The sequence below is a fragment of the Ursus americanus genome, chromosome 20 (assembly GCF_024610735.1).
Source record: "Ursus americanus isolate L20-20 chromosome 20, mUrsAme1.1.p, whole genome shotgun sequence".
Taxonomy (NCBI): domain Eukaryota; kingdom Metazoa; phylum Chordata; class Mammalia; order Carnivora; family Ursidae; genus Ursus; species Ursus americanus.
The window spans coordinates 55,291,652-55,314,214 of NC_142146.1; the positions used below are offsets into that span (position 1 = coordinate 55,291,652).

The 22,563-nt window shown below is 37.1% G+C and overlaps 1 long non-coding RNA gene and 1 pseudogene across 11 annotated transcripts in view; one reads left to right on the top strand and one right to left on the bottom strand.

Moving 5' to 3' along the window:
• The window catches only part of LOC123801282 (uncharacterized), a 925,199-nt gene that overhangs the window by 513,816 nt on the left and 388,820 nt on the right, over positions 1 to 22,563 (top strand). The window lies entirely within an intron of this gene.
• Positions 12,714 to 20,816, bottom strand: LOC123801272 (glyceraldehyde-3-phosphate dehydrogenase pseudogene; annotated as a pseudogene).

Here is a 22,563-nt window from a genome sequence, read left to right on the forward strand (position 1 = left end):
GGAGGTCCCTTAAAAAGTTAAAAATTGAGCTACCCTATGATCTAGCCATTGCACTACTGGGTATTTACCCCAAAGATACAGACGTAGTGAAGAGAAGGGCCATATGCACCCCAGGGTTCATAGCACCTTTGTGCACAATAGCTAAATCGTGGAAGGAACCGAGATGCCCTTCAACAGATGACTGGATTAAGAAGTTGTGGTCCATATATACAATGGAATATTACTCAGCTATCAGAAAGAACGAGTTCTCAACATTTGCTACAACATGGACGGCACTGGAGGAGATAATGCTAAGCGAAATAAGTCAAGCAGAGAAAGACAACTATCATATGATTTCTCTCATCTATGGAACATAAGAACTAGGATGATCGGTAGGGGAAGAAAGGGATAAAGAAAGGGGGGGTAATCAGAAGGGGGAATGAAACATGAGAGACTATGGACTCTGAGAAACAAACTGAGGACTTCAAAGGGGAGGGGGGTGGGGGAATGGGATAGACCGGTGATGGGTAGTAAGGAGGGCACATATTGCATGGTGCACTGGGTGTTATACACAACTAATGAATCATCGAGCCTTACATCGGAAACCGGGGATGTACTGTATGGTGACTAACATAATATAATAAAAAATGATTAAAAAAAAAAAAAAAGGTGAAAGTAACCCTCCGAAAGATATCCAGTTTAAATCCTTAGAACTCACAAATGTTACCTTATTTGGAGAAAAAGGGGTGCATCTTTTCTGATGTAATTAAGGATCTTGAGATGAGATAATCTTGAATTATGGGTGGATCCTAAATTCCATGTCAAGTATCCTTAAAATAGAAAAAGTAGAGGGAAATTTGAGACAAACAGAAGAGGACACACAGGCAGAAGAGGGGAAAGCAGTGGTGAAGACCATGGCAGAGACTGGAGTGATGTGGCCAAAAGCCAAAAAAGCCAAGGAATTCCAGCAGCCTCAAAAGCTGGAAGAGGGAAGGGAAAGATACTCCCCTAGAGCCTTCAGAGAAAGTACAGCTCTGCCAAGACCTTGATTTCAGACTTCTGACTTCTATGAACCATGGGAGAGTAAATTTCTTGTATTTCAAGCTACCCAGTCTGGTACTTCGTTACAGCAGCCACGGGAACCTAATATACGCCCATTTTTTTCTATTTGGACACAGCAAACACGAAAGCAAACTTGTGTGTGTGTTTGTGGGAAGGGGATAACGGATGAATTCAGAACCTACTTAGTGCCAAGCCAACTAACTGGTTGGGTATGCCAGATATTTATAGCCTTTGCCTGGGGATGTCTGATGTCCACGCCTAGAGATCATGGTATTAAGTCCTTCCTGACAGAGGATGCTGAGCTTGGATACGGCCTCTCCTCCTGCGAAGGAAAGCTAAAAGGATGTCAAGACAGAAGGGAAGGATCATTACTGTTTTAATCAGTTCTCCTTATTTTGTTCTTCTGAAAACATTACATTCATTCCACTGAAGCAAAAATTTGGAATTGGGAGTAGTATTCATAGGATAATAGATCAAGTACTAGGTAAATCTGTGATGGAGGGCAGGCAATTTATCAGTGTCATTTTGGCAAACATATACCTTTCCTTCTGGAAATGCCTATTATCATCTGAGAAAAGGCCAGCCTGGAGATAAGCTCATACTTGCAGATCATTTGCCTCTCTGCTCACAGATTCATTCCTACCTCCACCCTGATCTTTTTATCACAAAACGTTGAGTGCTACACACCATTGTTCCCAAGCTGGTTTTTGGCAAGTGCCAGTGAAGTCCATGGCAGAACATTGGAGGGTGGGAAGAAGAAAAAAGCCAGGACATTTTTCCCTCTCGTAATTTGTATGAATTTCTCACAGTAGCTCCTTGGTTTCACCTCCTGCCAACCAGTTCTGCTCTCCAATGTCACAGGTACCACCAAAGGTGGTGTTTGATTTCCTTTTCTTCCACCTCCTTTGTGACCAGATGCTCATACTAACAGCCTCTATTAACTGATTGGATCTTTTTTTTTTTTTTTTTTTTTTTTTAAAGATTCTATCTATTTATTCGACAGAGATAGAGACAGCCAGCGAGAGAGGGAACACAAGCAGGGGGAGTGGGAGAGGAAGAAGCAGGCTCATAGGGGAAGAGCCTGATGTGGGGCTCGATCCCAGATGGCCGGGATCACGCTCTGAGCCGAAGGCAGACGCTTAACCGCTGTGCCACCCAGGCACCCCTAACTGATTGGATCTTGACCAATAGGAAATCAAAGAGAAAATGTCACATTGGCTTACCATCAGTTTGAATTTGAGGACAAAGCAATCAGTCCTGCCCAGTCATTGAGGTGTTCCTGGTTAAGATAACAATCCAGACATGGATGACGATGTACATCTTCCAAGTAGAATTCGTCTGTGCATTCATTCTCCCAGAGACAGAGGTAAAACTCAGAGGTATCTGACGACATGGGCAGTCAATAAAGCCCATATCCAGGCTCAAATCCAAGACTTCTGTCCCTGTATGATCTTTGCCTTAATGCATTAGGAAGATATGCCATCCTTTCTTTTGTCTGCAAGGTATAACAAGATGACGGTATTTTGATATTTTGAAGGCAGGTGAACTTCACATCAAGTTCCGATTTCTGATGCAGAAGGAATTAGTCTATGATAGTAAATATTCAAAACAGAAGTACTGAATTATTATTAAGACAGATATATAATGTATATTCTTATATGAATTTAAATCCTTGGCTTATTGAGATGAAATGATTCAAAACAAAGGAGTATTCTAGAGTGTGGTAAATCTGCAGAAAAGGAATATTTCCAGGGTCTAAAGGGAATAAAAGATATACAATATTTTGGTTAATATTAAATTGCAAATGTATATTTATTATTACTATTGCCATAAATGTTTTCAATAGAGTTTATATTATTTCCCACAGGAGGTTTTTATTTCATGTCATTATATTTTGTTATGTACTTCAAAGATACCTCATTGGTTAGCACACGTATATTTTATTAAATATGTTTAGAGTATCTGGGACAATGCTAATCATTGAAATATTTATATTATCTTTGCTATTTCTCCTCACATAATAAATATACATCCAATGGACTATTATAAAGTACAACTAAAAACTTGATTTATTAATAGTTGTATTAAAAATACTATTTCTTCAAAATATGATATATAAAAGTAATATATAATAGCTATAAAATTGATAAGCATGTATTTGAAATCTTAAATGAATTGCTAGACAATTAAAAGAATTTACAAAGAAAAATGCTAATTTCCAATGGTTTAACATCTTTGTAGCAGATATTAGGAATTCAACATTCTTTCTAGAAAATAAAGACTTACTCAGGCAAAGAGGATTTTTAAAAATAGTTTTAAAGTACTTATATATATTGTCTTTAGTTTTTAAAGTTTCCTTTAGAATGCCTTTAATTTGAAGAATTTCGAAGAGTAAAAGAGTAATTTTCTTCAGATAAAGTATTAATAATATAGTATATAAATTGTATTCTTTCATTAACAAGGAATGGAACAGTACATTGAGTTACCATTTTTGAAAACATTGGTTGACTTTTACAAATTATTTTATAATAATTCTGTTTTTTATTTATATAAACTGAGAATAATAAAGATTATATATAAATATTTTATACACATAAGTGGGTATGTTACTTGCTATGTAACATATTCTCTGTGACTGACATTTGTATGGGTGAATAAATCTGTGAAATAGCAACAGGAGTAAATCAAAGAAAAGATTTCTAGAATGTCTTCTTACATATTTGTAGTTCACACAAGTTTAAAAGTAGAATAAGAAAGAAATCCACAGATTTAGTGCAATCCTTATCAAAATACCAACAACATTTTTCACAGAACGAGAACAAATAAAAATAAAATTTGTGTAGAACCCAGGACCCCAAGTAGCCAAAGCCATGTTGAAAGAGAAGAACAAAGCTGGAGGTATCACAATTCTAGATTTCAAGATATACTGCAAAGCTATAGTAATCAGAACAGTGTGGTACTGTCATAAAAATAGACACATTGGTTGATAGAACAGAATAGAGAACGTGGCAATAAACCCAGTCAGTTAATCTATGACAAATGAGGAAAGAATATGCAATGGAGAAAAGAGAGTCTCTTCAACAAATGGTCCCAGGAAAACTGGATAGCAACATGCAAAAGAATGAAACTGGACCACTTTCTTACACCATATACAAAAATAAACTCAAAATGGATTAAAGATTTAAATATGAGACCTGAAACCATAAAACTTCTAGAAGAAAACTTGGGCAGTAATTTTTTTGACATTGGCTGCAGAAATGTTTTTCTAGAAATGTCTCTTCAGGCAAGGGAAACAAAAACAAAACAGTTGGGACTACATCAAAATAAAAGGCTTCTGCACAGCAAAGGAAACCATCAACAAAACTAAAAGGCACAACACTTAATAGAAGATATTTTTAAGTGATATATGAGATAAGGGGCTAATATCCAAATTACATGAAGAACTTATACAACTCAAGAGCAAACAACAACAGCAACAAATAATAATAATCCGATTAAAAAAGGGATAAAGAAAGGGGGGGTAATCAGAAGGGGGAGTGAAGCCTGAGAGACTATGGACTCAGAAACAAACTGAGGGCTTCGGAGGGGAGGAGGGTGGGGGAATGGGATAGGCTGGTGATGGGTATTAAGGAGGGCACGTATTGCATGGTGCACTGGGTGTTATACGCAACTAATGAGTCATGGAACTTTACATCAGCAACCAGGGATGTATTATATGGTGACTAACATAATATAATAAAAAATATTATTAAAAAAATGGGCAGAGAACCTGAACAGACATTTTTTGAAAGACGGCCAACAGACACATGAAAAGATGCTCAACATCACTAATCATCAGGGAAATGCAAATCAAAACTGTAATGAGATTTCACCTTACACTTGTCAGAATGGCTAAGCTCTAAAAGACAAAAAATAACAGGTGTTGATGAGCATGTGGGGAAAAAGGAAACTTCCTGCACTGTTGGTGGGAATGCAAACTGGTGCAGCCACTGTGGAAAACAGTATGGAAGTTCCTCAAAAAGTTAAAAATAGAGCTACCCTATGATCCAATAATCCCATTACTGGGTATTTACTCAAGGAAAACAAAAACACTACTTCGAAAAGATACATGCACCCCTCTGTTTATTGCATCATTATTTACAGTAGCCAAGGTATGGAAGCAGCCCAAGTGTCCATAGATGAACAAGTGGTGTACACACACACACACACACACACACACACACTGGAATATTAATCATAAAAAGGAGATCTTGCCATTAGCAACAATATGGATGGACCTAGAGGGTATAATGCTAAGAAATAATCAGATAGAGAAAGACAAATACTATAGGATTTCACTCATATGGGGAATTTAAGAAACAAAACGAATAAACAACAACAAAAGAGACAAAAAACAGTCTTAAATACAGACAACAAATGTGGTTGCCCGGGAGGAGGTGGGTGGGAGGGTGGGTGAAGTAGGTCAAGGGGATTAAGAATACACTTACCTTACCGAGCACTGAGAAACATGTACAATTGTTGGATCATTATATTGTAAATGCTTGCACTTGATTAAGGACGTAAATGATTCAGTTCCCTTCATCTCTATGATAGGGAAAAATCTAAATTGAAATAACTATTGATGGTAGATTAATATTTTTATTTCAATGTATGAAAAACAGCAGTTAGTTTAAATAAGAGGAATAAACACTCTTTATAGGCCAAGTATAAAGATACAAATACCAGTGCATAAATAATAACATATCTATCAACAGAGTGACTGCAAAAAAAGTGTCCTAAGTAGAGATTTATGCCATCACTCACCCCAACACATACAGAAATGAGCAAAAAGATGCAAAATAGTAGAGATAACATCATAAATTTTGAAGCTAAGAAAGGGTCCAATATGCACCACAAATAACAAATGCTCGCAGAAACACATGGCTTGTATCACATGGAAGGCAATCTGGCGAGCATATAAAGAAGCTATGAGCACATTGCAGTGCAACTAGAAATGAGGTAACTCTGATGGCCCCGTTCAGTTTTGCCAGCAGGGTGGTGACAATTGATCAAAGTTCAAGAAGGACAGCAAATACTCTATTTCTATCCCACCACTGATAATTGGCAACATGACAGGCTGGGGAAATGCCGTCTTTCAAGCAGAAGTTGGAGCAAAGCCGACGGGGCAACAGAACTTTTGTGTTGCCTTTGCTCATAAAACAGACTTCTAGAACGGTTGGAGAGTAGCAACCAAAAAGGCTTGGAAGAACGCGACAGCCCTGACTGGACAGTACGTAGCCCAGCACTTACCAGCAGGCTTCTGTGATGTGGACAACATGCTGCATCGACGGAGAGCGGCTTGACCGGCCTGTAGGAACACTGGCCCTTCCTTATTGTTCTGAGTCAGAGGTGAGGTTGCACCTGGGGAAATTGAACTGAAATCTACAAAATTGCTGATAAGCCCCATACTAATGACCACATTTAATCATTCCACACTTTTATAAACATGAGCAAATAATAAATCCCATCCTACCTTTATTTCTATTTCTATTATTATTGTTAGGTATAATGGAAATTAGTTAGCTGGTATTTTCTTTAGGATTTCTACTTTTGTGGCTCCAAACAAAGTAGGCCTGTGATTTATTTTCTTTGTACTTTCCCAATCTACTTTGCTGACCACGGTGGCAATAATTTTGTAAAATAAATTAGGTAATGTTTGTTCTGTTACTATTTGCTGTAACAATTCCTATAAGAAAGAAATTACATCCGCCTTTACACTTTCAGGAAAATTTTATATCTGTAAAATTAAGTCTGGGCCTCTTTGGTGTGTGAGGTGGTCTTTGCTTACCATTTCAATTTATTATTTATTAATCTATTTAGCTGTTCTTATTCTTTTTTACACTTATTCTTTTATATTTAAAAATTTTTGCATTTTTTTTCCATTTAATATTGATTTTCTAACATTTCAGTTTCGATTTTTTATACTAATGCTCAGATATAATTTATGTAAAATAAATGCATGCATTTCAAGTGTATAGTTTGACGAGTTACCACACACACACACACACACACACACACTCACACACTGTATAACCTCATCCACAATCAAGATTCACTCAAACCAAACACATTGTCTGCAGGAGGCCCTAGTTTGCCTTGTCAAACCCTCCCAGCTCCCAGCGCAGCCCAGGCCCCAGGCCACCACCCAACTGTTTATCTGTCACTACCAAATCCATTTATCTCTTCTAGAGTTTCATATTTGTATCCTACAGTAGATATTCTTTTGTATTTGGCTTCTTTCTCAGCATAGTGATTTTGAGATTTATCCATATTGTTATAACATACCTTCTTTTATTTTATGGCTAAGTATTCCATTAAATGGATATAGCACAATTTATTTGTCTTTCTCTTGATGATGGACATTTAGGCCTCCAATCTGGGGCTATTAGGAAGAAAGCTGCTCTGTGTGTTATCATATAAAGATTTGCATGTGTCTTAGCTCAGGCTGCTAAAATAAGACACCGTAGACTGGGGGGTGCCTTAAACAACAGAAATGGTTTCTCCTGGTTGTATAGGCTGGGAAAGCCAAGATCAAGGGGCTGACAGATTTGGTTCTAGGTGAGGGCCGTCTTCCTGGCTTATAGAAGCCGCCTTTACCTGTGTGCTTACATGTCCTTTCCTCAGTGCAAGTGTGTGGACAGGAGGTAGCTCTGGCGTGTCTTCCTCTTACAAGTGCACTCACCAGACCACGGGAAAGCCGCCCTCAGTAGCTCACCTGAGCTCAGTCTAAACTTCATCCTTTCCCAAAGGCCTCAACTCCAAATACCAGCACTTAACATATCGATTTGCAGAGGACACATTTGGTTCATAACAGTGTGGGTATACAGTTTTTATATATGGTGGGGTGAATTACTCAGAGTGGCATTGCCGGGTTGTATGTACATAGGTATTTATGCATGTTGTGTGTTCTAAGTGTGTGTTTAACCTCTTAAGAAACTGCCGAGTTGTTTTCCAAGTAGAGGTACCATTTTATATCCCCCACCCTCAGCAGTGTATGAAAATTTCAGTCTCTTTGCATTATAAACAATAGTTGCCAGTTTTTAAATTTTTCAATTCTAATGGTGTGTATTGTTATTTTATTATTGTTTGAATTTGCATTTCCCAATGGCTAAAGATGTTGAATATTTTTTACGTGTTTATTGACCATCTCTCTATCTTCTTTGGTGTAATTTTATTCAAATATTTTGCCCTTTTTTGTTAGGTTGCTCGTCCCCTAATTATTGAATTGTAAGAATTCCTGATGTGTTTTGTATACAAGTCTGTGTCAGAAAGCTGTAGTGCAATTATTTTCTTCAAGCACTTTGATTACCTTTTCATTATCTTCTTCAATATACAAAATTAATTGTATTATTTGAAAAGTTTTTAGTTTTCATGAATTCCAATTTATCAGCTTTTTCTTTATAATTCATGCATTTTGTATCCTAAGAAGTTCTTGCTTATCACAAAGTTTTCAAGATTTTTCCCTAGAATACTTTCATCTAGAAGTCTTACCATTTTGGCTCATATGTTTAACTCTATGATCCGTATTTAGAGAATTTTTGTGCGTGATGTTTTAAAAGACTTGAGATTTATTTTCTTTTACATATGGATATTCAGTTGTTTTGGCACCAGTAGGTGCAAAGAATATTTGTTCTCCACTGAATTACATAGGTACTTTTGTCAAACATCGATCTATTGTGTTAGATTATTTTGAGTCTCTGTTTTCTGTTTCATTGATCTTCATGTCTATAGATATGCAAAAGCCGCGCTCTCTTTGTTATTGTAGTACATACTGAGTCCTCCAAATCTGACTTTTTAAAAAAATTATTTTGGTTAGTCTAGGTCATTTGCATTCTTATATGTTTCAGTTTTTCATCAATTTCTACTAAAAAAATTGCATGAATTTTAATTAGATTTGCATTGAGCATATAGATTATTCTGGGAATAATTGGGTCAAAACAATATTCGGTTTGCTGTCCACAAATATGGCATACCCCTTCCTTTAGTAACGCTTCAGTTTCTCTCAAACATATTTTGTGATTTTCAGTGTATACATATTACACTTACTTTGCTAAACTTATCCCTAATTATATCATGTTTTTGATACTCTTTTAAATAATATAAAAATACTTTTATACATCCAATAATCTATTGCAGGGATATAACATCGCAATTGATTTATAGATATTGACTTTGTGCCACTGATTTTGCTAAACACACATATTTATTCTAACACGCTGTTGATCCTTCGCATTTCCTGTGTACATGATTGTGTCATCTAGGAAGAAAGACAGTTTATTTCTTCCTTTGCATATGATTTTAATATATTTTTCTGTTATTACATTGGCTAAGACATCCAGTAGAAGTTTGAAACTAAGTAGTGAGAGTAGACATCTTTTCCTTGTTCCTCATTAAATATGAAGTTAGCTGTAGTTTTTGCAGATGTCCTTTATCAGATTGATAAAATTTCCATCTATTTTTAATGTGCTGAAAATTTTAATCAGCAATGGATGTTGAATCTTGTCAAATGCCTTTTTCTGAATCTTGTCAAATGCCTTTTTCTGAATCTGATTATTGGGTTTTTCTCACTTACATTTAATACACAGAAATATATTGATTGATTTCTTAAAATGTTAAAATAAACTTGCATTCTTGGAATAAATTCTTCCTTGTCATGATATGTTACTCTTTTTATATATTACTATATTGGCCATGTCAATATTTTTTAAAGAATTTTGCTTCTGTGTTCATGAGAGAAACTGGTTCAGGTTTCTTTTGTTTATATAATCTTTGATTGGTTTTGGTACAGGAAAATGCAAGCCTCATAAAATTAGTTGGTGAGTATTCCCTCTTTTTATCTAAAGGGTTTGTATAGAATTGGTATTGTTTTCATTCTTAAATGATTGGTAGAATTCTCTAATAAAAGCACTTGAGCCTGGAGTTACCTTATCACCTCTAGGGAGATTTTTAACTGCAGACTAAGTTTATTTAATAGATACATGGCTATTCAGGGTATCTATTTCTTCTTAAGCAAGCTAGGTGTTTTGTTTCTTTCAAAGAATTTTTCCAGTTGTCCATTTCATCTAAGTTGTCAAATTTATTGCCATAAAGTGGTTTATTATATTACCTTTTTACACTTATCATGTTTCTAAGTGGTTGTCTTCTTTTTTTTTTTTTTCATGATTCTGGTAATTTGTGTACTTCTTTTTCTTTTCTTTTTTATAAGATTTTATTTATTTATTTGATAGACCGAGAGACAACCAGCGAGAGAGGGAACACAAGCAGGGGGAGTGGGAGAGGAAGAAGCAGGCTCTCAGTGGAGCAGGCAGCCCAGTGCAGGTCTTGATCCCAGAACGCTGGGATTGCACCCTGAGCGGAAGGCAGACGCTTAAGGACTGCGCCACCCAGGAGCCCCCATGTGTACTTCTTTTTCTTGATCACACTGAGTAGAGGTTTACCAATGTTACTGATCTTTTCAATGATCTTTTGATTTCCTTGATTTATTGTTGGTTCATTTTCTGTTTAATTGATGTCTGCTCTTTATTGTGTTCCTCATTTTCCTTACTTGGCTTTAATTTGATTAATTTTTTCAGCTTCTTAAGATGAAAAATTAGATTATTAGCTTCAAAATTTTTAATTTTTATAATTTAAGCAATAAAGTATTCAAACTTCTTTCTAAACACTGTTTTAGCTACAGCCCAACAATTTTTATATACTCTATTTTTATTTTCCTTTATTCCCCTATACTATCTAATTTCTATCCAACTCCCTCTCCTCCCACTGGTGAATTCTACCAAACATCCTTTTTTCTACTAAAATATAGTTGATACACAATGTTACTTAGTTCCAAGTGTACAACATTCAGGTGACTGGACAACTCTATACATTATACCGTGCTTGCCACATATGTAGCCGCCATTCGTCTCCACGTAACACTATCATAATACCCTTGACTATATACATAGTATCTGTAGATTATTTGAAAATTATTGTTGTGGAATTTCCAACTGTATGGGGTATTTCTAGATATTTTTTACTTTACTTTTTGATTTCTAATTTAATTCTAGTATGTTCAGAGAACATACCCTGTTTGATGTGACCTTTTAAAATTTTATTAGGCTTGTGTTTGGCCCAGCATATAATCTATCTTGCTGAATATTTTATGTGTATTCTGCCATTATTAGGTAGAGTGCTCTATAAATATCAATTAGGCCAAGTAGGTTGGTAGTGTTATTCAAGTCCTCTCTATCCTTACAAATTTAATGCTTGTTTGTCCCATCACTTACTAATAGACGAGTGGTAACCTTTTCAACTATAATTATGGTGATTGGTACATTGTTGAATATTGGGATTTTGTTGTCCTATTTTTATAGATTGTTCAGGTTTTTTTTTTTTTTTTTTTTTTTTTTTTTGGCCAAATGGCCAAGTTATGGAATCAGTTTGAGCCCTTCAGGGAGTATTTTACAGATTTATTAGGGTAGACTTGAGTAGGCTTCACTCCAAGGATAATTCAAATACCGTCTTATTACCAAGGTGTCACTTCTCATGGCTGTCTAGTGAATGTCTCAGGTGATTGCTGAGGATTCCTAATTCTGACTGGTAATTCAAAAGTCTACCGACATGTTTGAACCCTTGAAATTCCTAACTGAGAGTGTATTCAGTCTTCAAGCCCCTCCCTCTCTGAAACTCTGCAACTCCCATCTTCTGCAGCCCCCAGAACTCCAATCTTCAGCTCTTTAATTCATTAATATCACTGAGTTCCCTCTCTCTCTCTCTTTTTTAACCAACCCTGCACTAGTAGTCTAGAAATTGCTGAAAAGTCAGAGTGATGGTATGAGTCACCTCAGTTGCTTTCCACCTTCCCATTTTCATAGTCTTGCATGCCTGTGCTTGAAAGAAATATTTTATTTATTTTGTCTAGAGTTTTCTTTGGTCATAATGGAACAATGGGTCTGGGGTAATTCTTACTCCATCATGGCTGGACGTGGAAATGCATACTTTTTTTTTTTTTTAAGATTTTGTTTATTCATTTGAGAGAGAGAGAGAGAGAGAGACAGCCAGCGAGAGAGGGAACACAAGCAGGGGGAGTGGGAGAGGAAGAAGCAGAATCCCAGCAGAGGAGCCCGATGCGGGGCTCGATCCCAGAACACCGGGATCACACCCTGAGCCGAAGGCAGACGCTTAACGACTGAGCCAACCAGGCGCTCTGAGAAATTCATACTTTTAACACAATTTTAGTAGTTTTAAATATTATTTTTATCTGTAGATATTTCTCCTTTTTATTTCAGAATAAATTTATTTACATTTGTCTTTTCTTATCAGTGCTCCAAATGTTTAATTATCTTTTTAAGTAACTAGGTTTTAATTTTTTGGATTTTTACTATCATAAGTATGTGTTACTCTTTATTTTACTATCTCTTTTTATTTTTATTTTTATTTTTATTTTTTTTTTTTTAGCTAGGTATCGTGTACTTTATTGATGGTACATGAGAAGACGGTGTTCCTCAAGCCCCTTACCTTCTTTAGGATGAAAACTGTGTAGAGGTTGAGAGATTCTCAGTGTGTTGGGGGATGAGTGGCAGCAAAGACTCTCCAGCAGCTGAGGGCCTCTCTTTTCCTTTCACCTTCACTGGGGTTGATGGTCCAGGGGGCTCTTACTCCTTGAGGGCCATGGGGACCATTAAGCCCACCACCTGTTTGCTGTAGCCAAATTCATTGTTATACCAGAAATGAGCTTGACAAAGTGGTCATTGAGAGCAATGCCAGCCCCAGCATTGAAGGTGAAAGAGTGGGTGTCACTGTTAAAGTTGCAGGAGACACCCTGGTCAGTGTAGCCCAGGATGCCCTTGATGGGGCCCTCCAATGCCTGCTTCATCACCTTCTTGATATCATCATATTTGGCAGCTTTCTCCAGGTAGCAGGTTGGATCCACGACTGACACCTTGGGTGTGGGGACATGGAAAGCCATGCCAGTGAGCTTCCTGTTCAGCTCAGCGATGACCTTGCCTACAGCCTTGGCAGTACCTATAGAAGCAGGGATGGTGTTCTGGGCAGCTGCTCAGCAATCACGCCACAGCTTCCCAGAGGTGCTGTCCATGGTTTTCTGGGTGGCAGTGATGGCATGGACTATGGTCATGGGTCCCTTCATGATACCAGAGTTGTGGACGACCTTGGCCAGAGGGGCCAAGCAGTTGGTGGTGTAGGAGGCATTGCTGATACTCTTGAGGGAGTTGTCATACTTCTCCTGGTTCATGCCCATCACAAACATGGGGCCATCAGCAGAAGAGGCAGAAATGATGACCCCTTGGTCCCCCCCTTCAAGTGAGCCCCAGCTCCTCCATGGTAGTGAAGACCCAGTGTACCCCATAACATACTCAGCACCAGGCTCACCCCATTTAATATTGGTGGAATCTCATCCCTGGAAGATGGAGATGGGCTTAGAATAGATGACAAGTTTCCCATTCTCAGCCTTGACTGCTGTTGAATTTGCCCTGGGTGGAATCATACTGGAACATTAGGCCATGTATCTGAGATCAATGAAGGGGTGATAGTCATTGATGGTGACAATATTCACCTTGCCTGAGTTAAAAGCAGCCCTGGTGACCAGGTGCCCAGTACGGCCAAATCTGTTTCCTCTAACCTTCAGCGTTGTGTCTCAGGGACACAGCTAGTACTGCACCAGAAGATGAGGTTGTCTGTCGAACTGGGAGGAGCAGAAAGCCTCTTCTTACATTTATAATTTGTGAACTCCTTTCTCTGAATTTGCTGTGTAGCACTCTACCTATAACTGTGTTGAAAGCCAGATTTTTTAGTTTTTGATCTTGCTTATTTTTGATAAATGTACTAAGGGCTATAAAATTTCCCAAGCATAGAGTTTTAGCAATGCCTTGCAAATTTTGACATGTAGAGGGGTTTTTTTAAATCAGTATTAATTTTAATTAGTATTTTTTAGTTTCATTGGTATTAATGTTCTAACCAGATGCTCTAGGGGAAAATCCGCTCCTTGTCTCTTCCAGTTTCTGGTGGCAGCTAACGTTCTTTGGCTTGTGGACTGATTACTCCATCTCTGCCTCCCACTGCCTTTCCTCTTCACTGTTTCAAGTCTCCCTCTGCCTCCCATTACAGGGACACCTTTACTGGATTTAGGGCTCAGCTAGATAATTCATAATTCAAGATCCTTAACCAGATCACATCCTCAAAGCCTTTTCTTGTTTTTGTTTTTTTTCCATAGAAGGAAGCTAATGTCCCCAGGCATGGGAATGTGGAATTAGGGATTCGGACACAGATATCTTTGGGGGGATGCTTCAGTCTACCACAGTCTTCCCTCTGGCCTCCAAAGATTAAAATCCATCCCACGTGCAAAATACATTTATTCCATCCCAGTGTCTTCAAGAGTATCAACCTGTTACAGCATCAACACAAGTCCAAAATGTATCTAAATATCACCAACTCAGAATTTTCAAATCTCATTATTTAAATCAGCAAAATCAACATAATTTAGATTCTGCCTATGATCCATCCTGGAGAAAATTTTATCTCCATCTTTGGACCTATGAAATTGGAAATCTTGCTGTCTGGTCCCCAAATATAATGTAGAGCTCTGTCAACACACACACACACACACACACACACACACACACACACACACACACACACACAAACAAAAAACACCTTTCTTTGAAATTTTAAAGGGAAAGTAAAAGAGTTTTATTCAAGCCTAAGTTAGAACAGCTGCCCAAATTACGTAGTCTTCACACAGAAAAGAAGGCTCTGGAGAAGGAATATTTCATACAGAGTTACATATTTTTGTTTATGTAGTTACAAATCACCATGACAAAGGACATTGCAGAAAGTTGTAGACTTTACCTTATGTTTTTAGTATGTATACTAGGCTGTATAACTTTAATCTTTTGGGAACCAGGAAGGTTTTTTTGTTTTTCTTATCTTTATGTCTTGAATGCTCCTTTTTGTTTTGTGTTTTGTTTTAACAAAGCAGACATACAATGTGTGCTCGGGGCAGAAATAAGAGCCCCTGCTCTGAGGTTTTGTGGAGTCATTTTGACCTTGGTAAATGTTAAAGTGTAGCTTCCCTGGGAGCCCAGGAGCAGGAACTACAAATGTTAAAAGTTGAAAATTTCCTTTATCAGCTGGCATAGCATAACAGTTATAGACATTTCTATTCCAGAAGGGATAAAATATAAGGAGGAAAGAAATCAGTGTTCTCAAATAATTTTGAAATCCAACAGGTAAAATCCCACTATGTTTTATGAGTTAGAAATAATTCCATGTGTTTTTAACTTCTGCCCACTGGGCCCAGGGCTCTGCTCTATTTCTAGATCTGGGCATCTGCCTTTGGCCCTACAGCTCCATTCTTCGGGGACCATGGCTCTGCCATGAGTGTATCATCACTTCTTCTTGAAGGATAGTACATGTTTTCAGATGAATAGTTTTATCAGTATGTTTTCTACTTATAGAATTTTGGAACTCTGACATCTTCCCTCATTTTGTCTGGTCTCTGTCTCTTTCATTCCAATGCTAATCTCATTAGCAAGAGATTCCTCCTCAGATCTTTCCTAGATAATTCCATTTCCGTTCCCGGCTTGTGCTGAGATGATTGAGTGAAACCATGAGTCACAAAACTAGTATCTTCAGCAAAATTTTTCTAGCCACACACCTGGCCTTCTCTCCAGAGCACAATTTCCTAACAGCTGGTCTCTGAATTTTAGCATGTTTTGCTCTCTGAACAGGCTGAGAATTTCCCAAATCTTTAAGTACTGGTTCCCTTTTTCTTAACAGTTCTTTCCTTAGTTTCTCTCTTTCCCCATGTGTTTTGCTATAAGCAGCGAGAAGAAACAATGTTTCACCTTCAACACTTTGCTTAGAAATCTCCTCAGTCAAAATCGAAATTCCTTGCTTATGAGTCCTGCTTTCCACACAGCGATAAAACACATTGAGGCAAATAGTCTGCCAGTAAATAATGAGGATTACCTATCACCAATTTCCAATAACACATTTCTCATTTTCTTCTGAGCTTTCACTAAAGTCACCTTTCACATTCATACTTCTGTTCATATTCCTGGTCAAGGCAGTCTAGGGTTTTTCTATCCTCTACCTCAGATTTTTCCCAAGTCTCTGCCTACTGTCCGATTACAAAGGCACTCCACATTTTTACGTATTTGTTACAGCAGCACCCCACTTTCCCCTACCAAAATCTGTCTTAATTCCCTAAGCTGCCATTGCAAATTACCACAAACTCGTTGACTTAAGAGAACAGAAATTGATTCCTTCACAATTCTGGAGGCCAGAAGTTCAACATCAATCTCATTGAGCTGAAATCAAGATATTAACAGGGCCACATTTCCTCCAGAGACTCTAGGACAGATTCCCTGTCTTGCTTCTAGCTTCTGGTGACATTCCTTTGCTTATGGCTAAGTCACTCCAATCTTTGACTACCCGTCCATATTGCCTTCTCCATTATGTATACGTAATGTCCCACAGCCTCTTACAAAGACACTAGATTGGATTTAGAGCCATTATATACATAACATATAAAATATATAATCCAGTATAATCTCTCCATATCAAGATTCTTAAAAACAACTGCAAAGATGCTTCTTACTCATAAGCTAACAGAGCTAAATAGGACCTGGTATCTTTGATGGCATTTTCCCTCTTACTAGAAGTGGCTCATTCCGTTGGGGCCAAGTAACTGGATGTATGGGGTTCTCTTTAATTAAATGCAAACTATCACAGAAGGAGCAAGTTTGTTCTCAGAATTTTTTTGGAATGTATATCCTTAGCATTGTGATTAGCATATATGTAGTAAGTTCTCAAAAATTATAGCTCGTTTTTAATTGATATTATATTTACCATTAGGCATCTCTTAATAAAATCTATAAACCTCCCCTAAAATACATTCAACTCTTCAGATTGTTAGTTATGGATATATTTATTTCAATCCTTCTGTGAATACTGCTTTTAATTTGTATGTAGTATTGTTTTATGATTCTTAAAACTTAAGCAGTAGAAATTCATATTTCTCTAAAACTTCAGAGGCTTTTTGAAAGACAAGGTGATAATTGTGGTTTATTTGATTGTCAAAAATATGAACAATTGCTTGTTATAAAAGAAAAAAAAAAAACACCCTTAGATAATTTCCATCAGTTTAAGGTTGAGATTTCTTTCACTTCACATTTGCTTTATAGTAATGTGGAAGGAAGCATAAAATTTTGTCCCAGAAATCTCTAAAATCAGTTTAAATTTCTAATGCTTTTGAATGTTTTAACTCTCCATTATAACTGTGAACAGACATAATATGTTTATGTCATTTTTTTTCAAAGTCTGTCACTGTCACCTACCAATGAATTGCTGAAAGGATTGAAAAGCTGCATGCCTGCAGTGTAATCATGTTTAATTAATTTATTTAGCAGGATGCCTGGGTGGCTTAGTGGGCTAAGCGTCTGCCTTCAGCTCAGGTCATGATCCTAGGGTCCTGGAATTGAGTCCCACATTCTGGGATTGAGTCCCACATCCGGCTCCTTGCTGAGCAGGGAACCTGCATCTCCCTCTGCATGCAGCTCCCCCTGCTTGTGCTCGCTCTCTGACAAATAATTAAAATATTTTTAAAAATTTATTTGTTTAGCTTTTGTTCCCTGCAATATTGGCTATAAATATATAAAATGCATTCTTATTTCTTAGACCATCAAAATAAATACAATCAGATAAATAAATATATATGATATTTGTGGTGTACGTTTTCTATGTTATTTTAAATATATATGTTAGTCAAAAATTTACATTTATCAGTTTGACAGCTATTTGTGTCTGTGCTGTAGAACTGTTCTAGCTCCTGGGGGTATAGTAGCAAATCAGAGATTATAATTGCTACCCTCCTGGAGTTTATATTCTAGAGGAGAAGAAACATCAACAAACAAAATCAATAATAGAAAAGTAGACTATTTTAGATAGTGATAAGTGTATGAAGAAAAGTAAAATAGAGAACAGGGATGAGTGGTAACAGGAGATGATGTAATGTTACCAGATTAGAAGCCGCTGAGAAGTGGACATTCAAGAAGAGACCTAAAGGAGCTGAGGGCAGAGTCACGTGCAGATCTGTGGAAACACATTGAACCAGAGGAAACGTTAAGTGCTGTGTCTGAGAAGTGGTGATAATGCCAGTGTGTCCGCCTAGAGTTGAGAAGAGGTCATGGTAAAAGATAAGGTTAAAGAACAGGTCAGCTCTGTGGGTCATGTAGGCCACTCTCAAGATCTTGGATTTGACTGTGAATGAGCAAGATTTCTTTGGAGGGTTTTGAGCAAAAGAGTAACCTTATCTGACAATCTTTTAAAAGCACTACTCTCCTTAGAGACTGAACCCGTTTGGGGGGTGGGGTTGGGGAAGGGACTGATATGGTAGATGTGCAGGAAGTTATTTAAGTGATTTAGAAAAAAAATTAATCACATCAGGCTGCTAAAGATGCCTATGATGATGAGTAAAATCTATGATCAGTAAAATTAATTTCAAAGCAAATATCCCAGTGGCTACAGCATTACGATTTATATTTTTATTAAACAATACTGACAAACTTTCCAGGTAATTACTAAATGAGACAACTGTGGAATTTGTTCTATGCTTTTGGGCCTGATTCAAGGGAAGTTAACTTAAGCAGTAAAGAACAGTAAGTAGAGGTAGCTTCCTTAGGAGATGCTTGATTTTTACCTAGGAAGGTTGTATGTTTTACTCCATCCAGAGTTGTTTCCCCCAAAGAAGTCCTGGGTGCATGCCAGCCTGATCCTGAAAAGCTCTTAAAGACTACTGTTATCTGACTCTCTGTTATATCTGTCAGAAAGATGATCTTCTGTCAAGACTTTTGCTGGGTTTTCCTTGTCCATATCCGTACCGTCGAACGCTGTAGCCACCAGCCACGCATGGTTGTGGAATAGTTGAACTGTGGCTGATCTGAATTGGGATCTGCTTTAAGTGTAAACTACATGCTAGATCTCAAATGTTCAATATGAGAAAATAACATATGATATCGCATTAACTATCATTTTTATATTTGATTATATGTTTCAATGTAGTTGCATGTGAAAAAGCTTTTTTAAAAACAAGGCTATTAGAAAGTGTAAGGTTATAGATGTGGCTGACGTTATATTTCTATTGGACAGTGCTGCGGTACATGCTAGTTGAACTCTAAAGCCGTTTTCAAAAGTATAAGACTGAAGTAAGAATAATAAGTGGAATAAGATAAGATAAAAAATAGACTTATTATATTTGGGAATTATGTATATGGTAATGATAGCAGAATAAATAATCGGGAAAATATAAATTGCTTCATTAGTATTATGGTGACAATTGGATAGCTTCGTGTAAAAAAATCTGGATCTCTTCTCTATGAGAATCAGAGTTAATGGTATATCAACATTTAGGGGAAAAAGAATTTAAGAATGAAATGTCCCAAGGAAAAGGAGCTTGATAGCCTGGCAGATTTTGAACCAAGAAAAATGTCAGTATAACCTATGGCACAAATTGCTCCAGTCAGTTTATCGTGATTTCTTTGGTATAAACCTCTGTTTTTATTTCTAATGCTTCAACATTTTTGGAAGTTACACCAATCCTTTCAAAAAGAAACTATCCTATCTGAAACTTAAATAAAGTCAACATCATGGCCTGAATGGATCAGAATGTTCTATTGCTTTACTTCTGTTTCATTTAACAAAACATTCCTTAAAAGAAACAACCTTGAATGATATTTTAAAACCTAGGATTCTATTTCCTATTTGTGCTCCCAGCCCACTTTGGGGTATAGTTATGGGGGAGGTGGAATTGAACAAAAGCAGTAAACGAATACCGTGAGTACAATATTTTGTTTTAATACCAACGTATTACAAATTAACTTTAAGCCTCTTTTACTCTGTCCCTTTAACCCTGCTTCTCATGGTCTCTTCACGTCTGTCATTGGTTTGAATTGACAGAGGCATAAATCCATATGACAGATTAGTAGGGGAAAATTGATACTGGCTCAAAAAGGTTATACTTCTTTCTAAATGGACAAATCCGTGGTAGACCTGCATTCACTGTGTAAGATTATAGGAGAGACTGAGTTGGGACACGAATGCCAAATTCTGTCCAGAACCTTTTCTTGTCTTACATCAAACTTGCCAAATTGTTCTCACCATCACAATATCCCTGCTGCAAGTATCCAGCAAAGATTTCCTCCTGCTGGACACTTGGCTCTTAGAAAATCCTGAGGCCCTGTCTCCTGGAAACTTTCTATTGATTTTTTTCTGTGCTTATGGAGGCTCTCATTTCTGGCTTTCCTGCTTGATAAGAATTGGCTGCTCTCTTAGTGTCCATCCTTGCCCAAGATACAGGTGGCAGGGTATCTTTGACCAGGCTTTATGGCTGAATGCCTGTTTCGTTGGTTTTGAAGTCCAGCCTCAGTTCTCGAGAATTCATTCTGTGAAGTGGGGCCTCTGGAAATATAATTCCTTCCAGGAGAGATGTGATTAGGAAGGCTTGGATGAGGAGAGCTCAGATTAGCGTTCAGTAGTAGGGATTTTTTGTGTTTGGATAGCATTATCACAAAATTCTGTCACATATTTTGTCTCACTTGCACATAGGCTTTCCACAAGTGTGTGGTCTGAGCAGTAAGTGTTTTAATCTTCTCATCGTGGAGAATGGGACAGTGAAGTCTCCGAGTGGTTAAACCCAAGGTCAGAACAGTATTTAGTGATGTTCCTTGAACTTGAAGCATCCTCTGCGGGCCCTTAATTTAGTACCGTTTTCACCATCTATGTCTTTCCCAGAGACCAGATTTCAAAATTTTGTTGTTTTAAAATATTTGAAAATTACCATATATAATATTGTCCTTCAGTTGATTATCTGCTTACGGAGTGTCACATATCTGTTATTAATACCCACGTGTTAATTGAAAAGGAAAGATTTTTAGTTAAGTAGAATAGCATTTGGGGGGAATTTTTTCTTCATTTAGACACAGCTGTTAGGCAGATCATTTGTAGCCAAGATAAAGTGAAGAAAAACATTTTCAAAGAGGGTGAAGGGGAGTATAATACTAATAGTCAAATAATACTTTCCATCACAAAATGAGGGAAAATAGCTCTCAAGTAAAAGCATCAAAGAAGTCTCATCATTTTCTTTCTGCAGTATTTTATTCAGAAACAAATCTCCTTTGGGTTATGTTACCTGTTTGAATACAATAGAGCTAAGTGGGGAACAAGTTTTTATACAGAAATGACTGACAAAGAGACATTAGTCACAACTAAAGCATCAAAAGTAAGCACTAAAGAAGGGAATGTGGGCTGCAGGTTGGTCACCCATGGAGTTTTACAATACTAATGGTAAGCTCTTTGAATGCTGTTGATGCGAATCATTCAATCCAAGAGTGCCATCAAGGATGACACCACAAGGAGTCTGCGCTGTGTTCTGTTTCCAACCAGAGAACAAGTCCAATGATTAACAATGATGAAATCATATCAATTTGTACAATATTCCATCTTGTTGTAGGTGTGGCTCCAGCATGAGTAAAAGGACAAATACTGTCCTAGAGGGTTTCTTCAGTGTGTATGAGCCAGATAGATGAGATAATTATAAACACTTACTCTTAGCTCTTTATGTCCACAGGTCTAGGCCCCAAGATTGATCCTAAGCAAGAGATAGTAAAATGCTACTAGAACAGAAAGCCTTCTTTAAAACCATTCAGAATATTTCATATTCTTCAAATATAATCCGTAAGATTATTTAACTTTTGGACCTAACAGTTTTATCACTTTTGTATCAAAAATAAATTGATCAAAAATATGTGTCAAATGAATTGAATGTTTTCATTCCAAATTCAATGTAATACAGTAAGACGACTTCACAGAAAATGAAGGACATGTTTTATAACAAAGACCCACGTATATGATGTCTGTTCCCAAGCTGTGTTCTAAAAATCACACACACACAAACAATAAACACTTGCTGCCTTATAACTGGATAAAACCTGTTACATTTACCTAAATATTTGAATGCCAGCAATTATTTGACAAAAAGCAATGAGAACATATGGGTCCCTGAAACCATATTCCAACAGGGCTGCAGTCAGCCGGAACTGAGTTGTGACAGCCCCTTTTGACGGGACCCGTGCCCCCTATCATCATGGTCCCTCTCCATCTTCACTGTTCTTACTTGTGTTCACGATAGTATTCCATTTTCCTACTTGTCCCATAACTATTTATGTTTTTATTGCCTCATCCAGGAACTCTGTAAGGAGTTTCTCATCTTTCAATATGTTTGATTCATGAAGCTTCTTGTTAAAACACTGAAAGCTACAATTTTATGCCTTTTTTTCTTAATCCTGATAGCTCAAATATTTTGAAATTAAAAACAAATTAACCCATGAAATACTTATAATATTAAATGCATGATTTTAAAAGCTACCTATTAGCTTTTAAAATGAGTTAAATGAAGGAGAAAATATAAGGACACAATGGTTATTAATT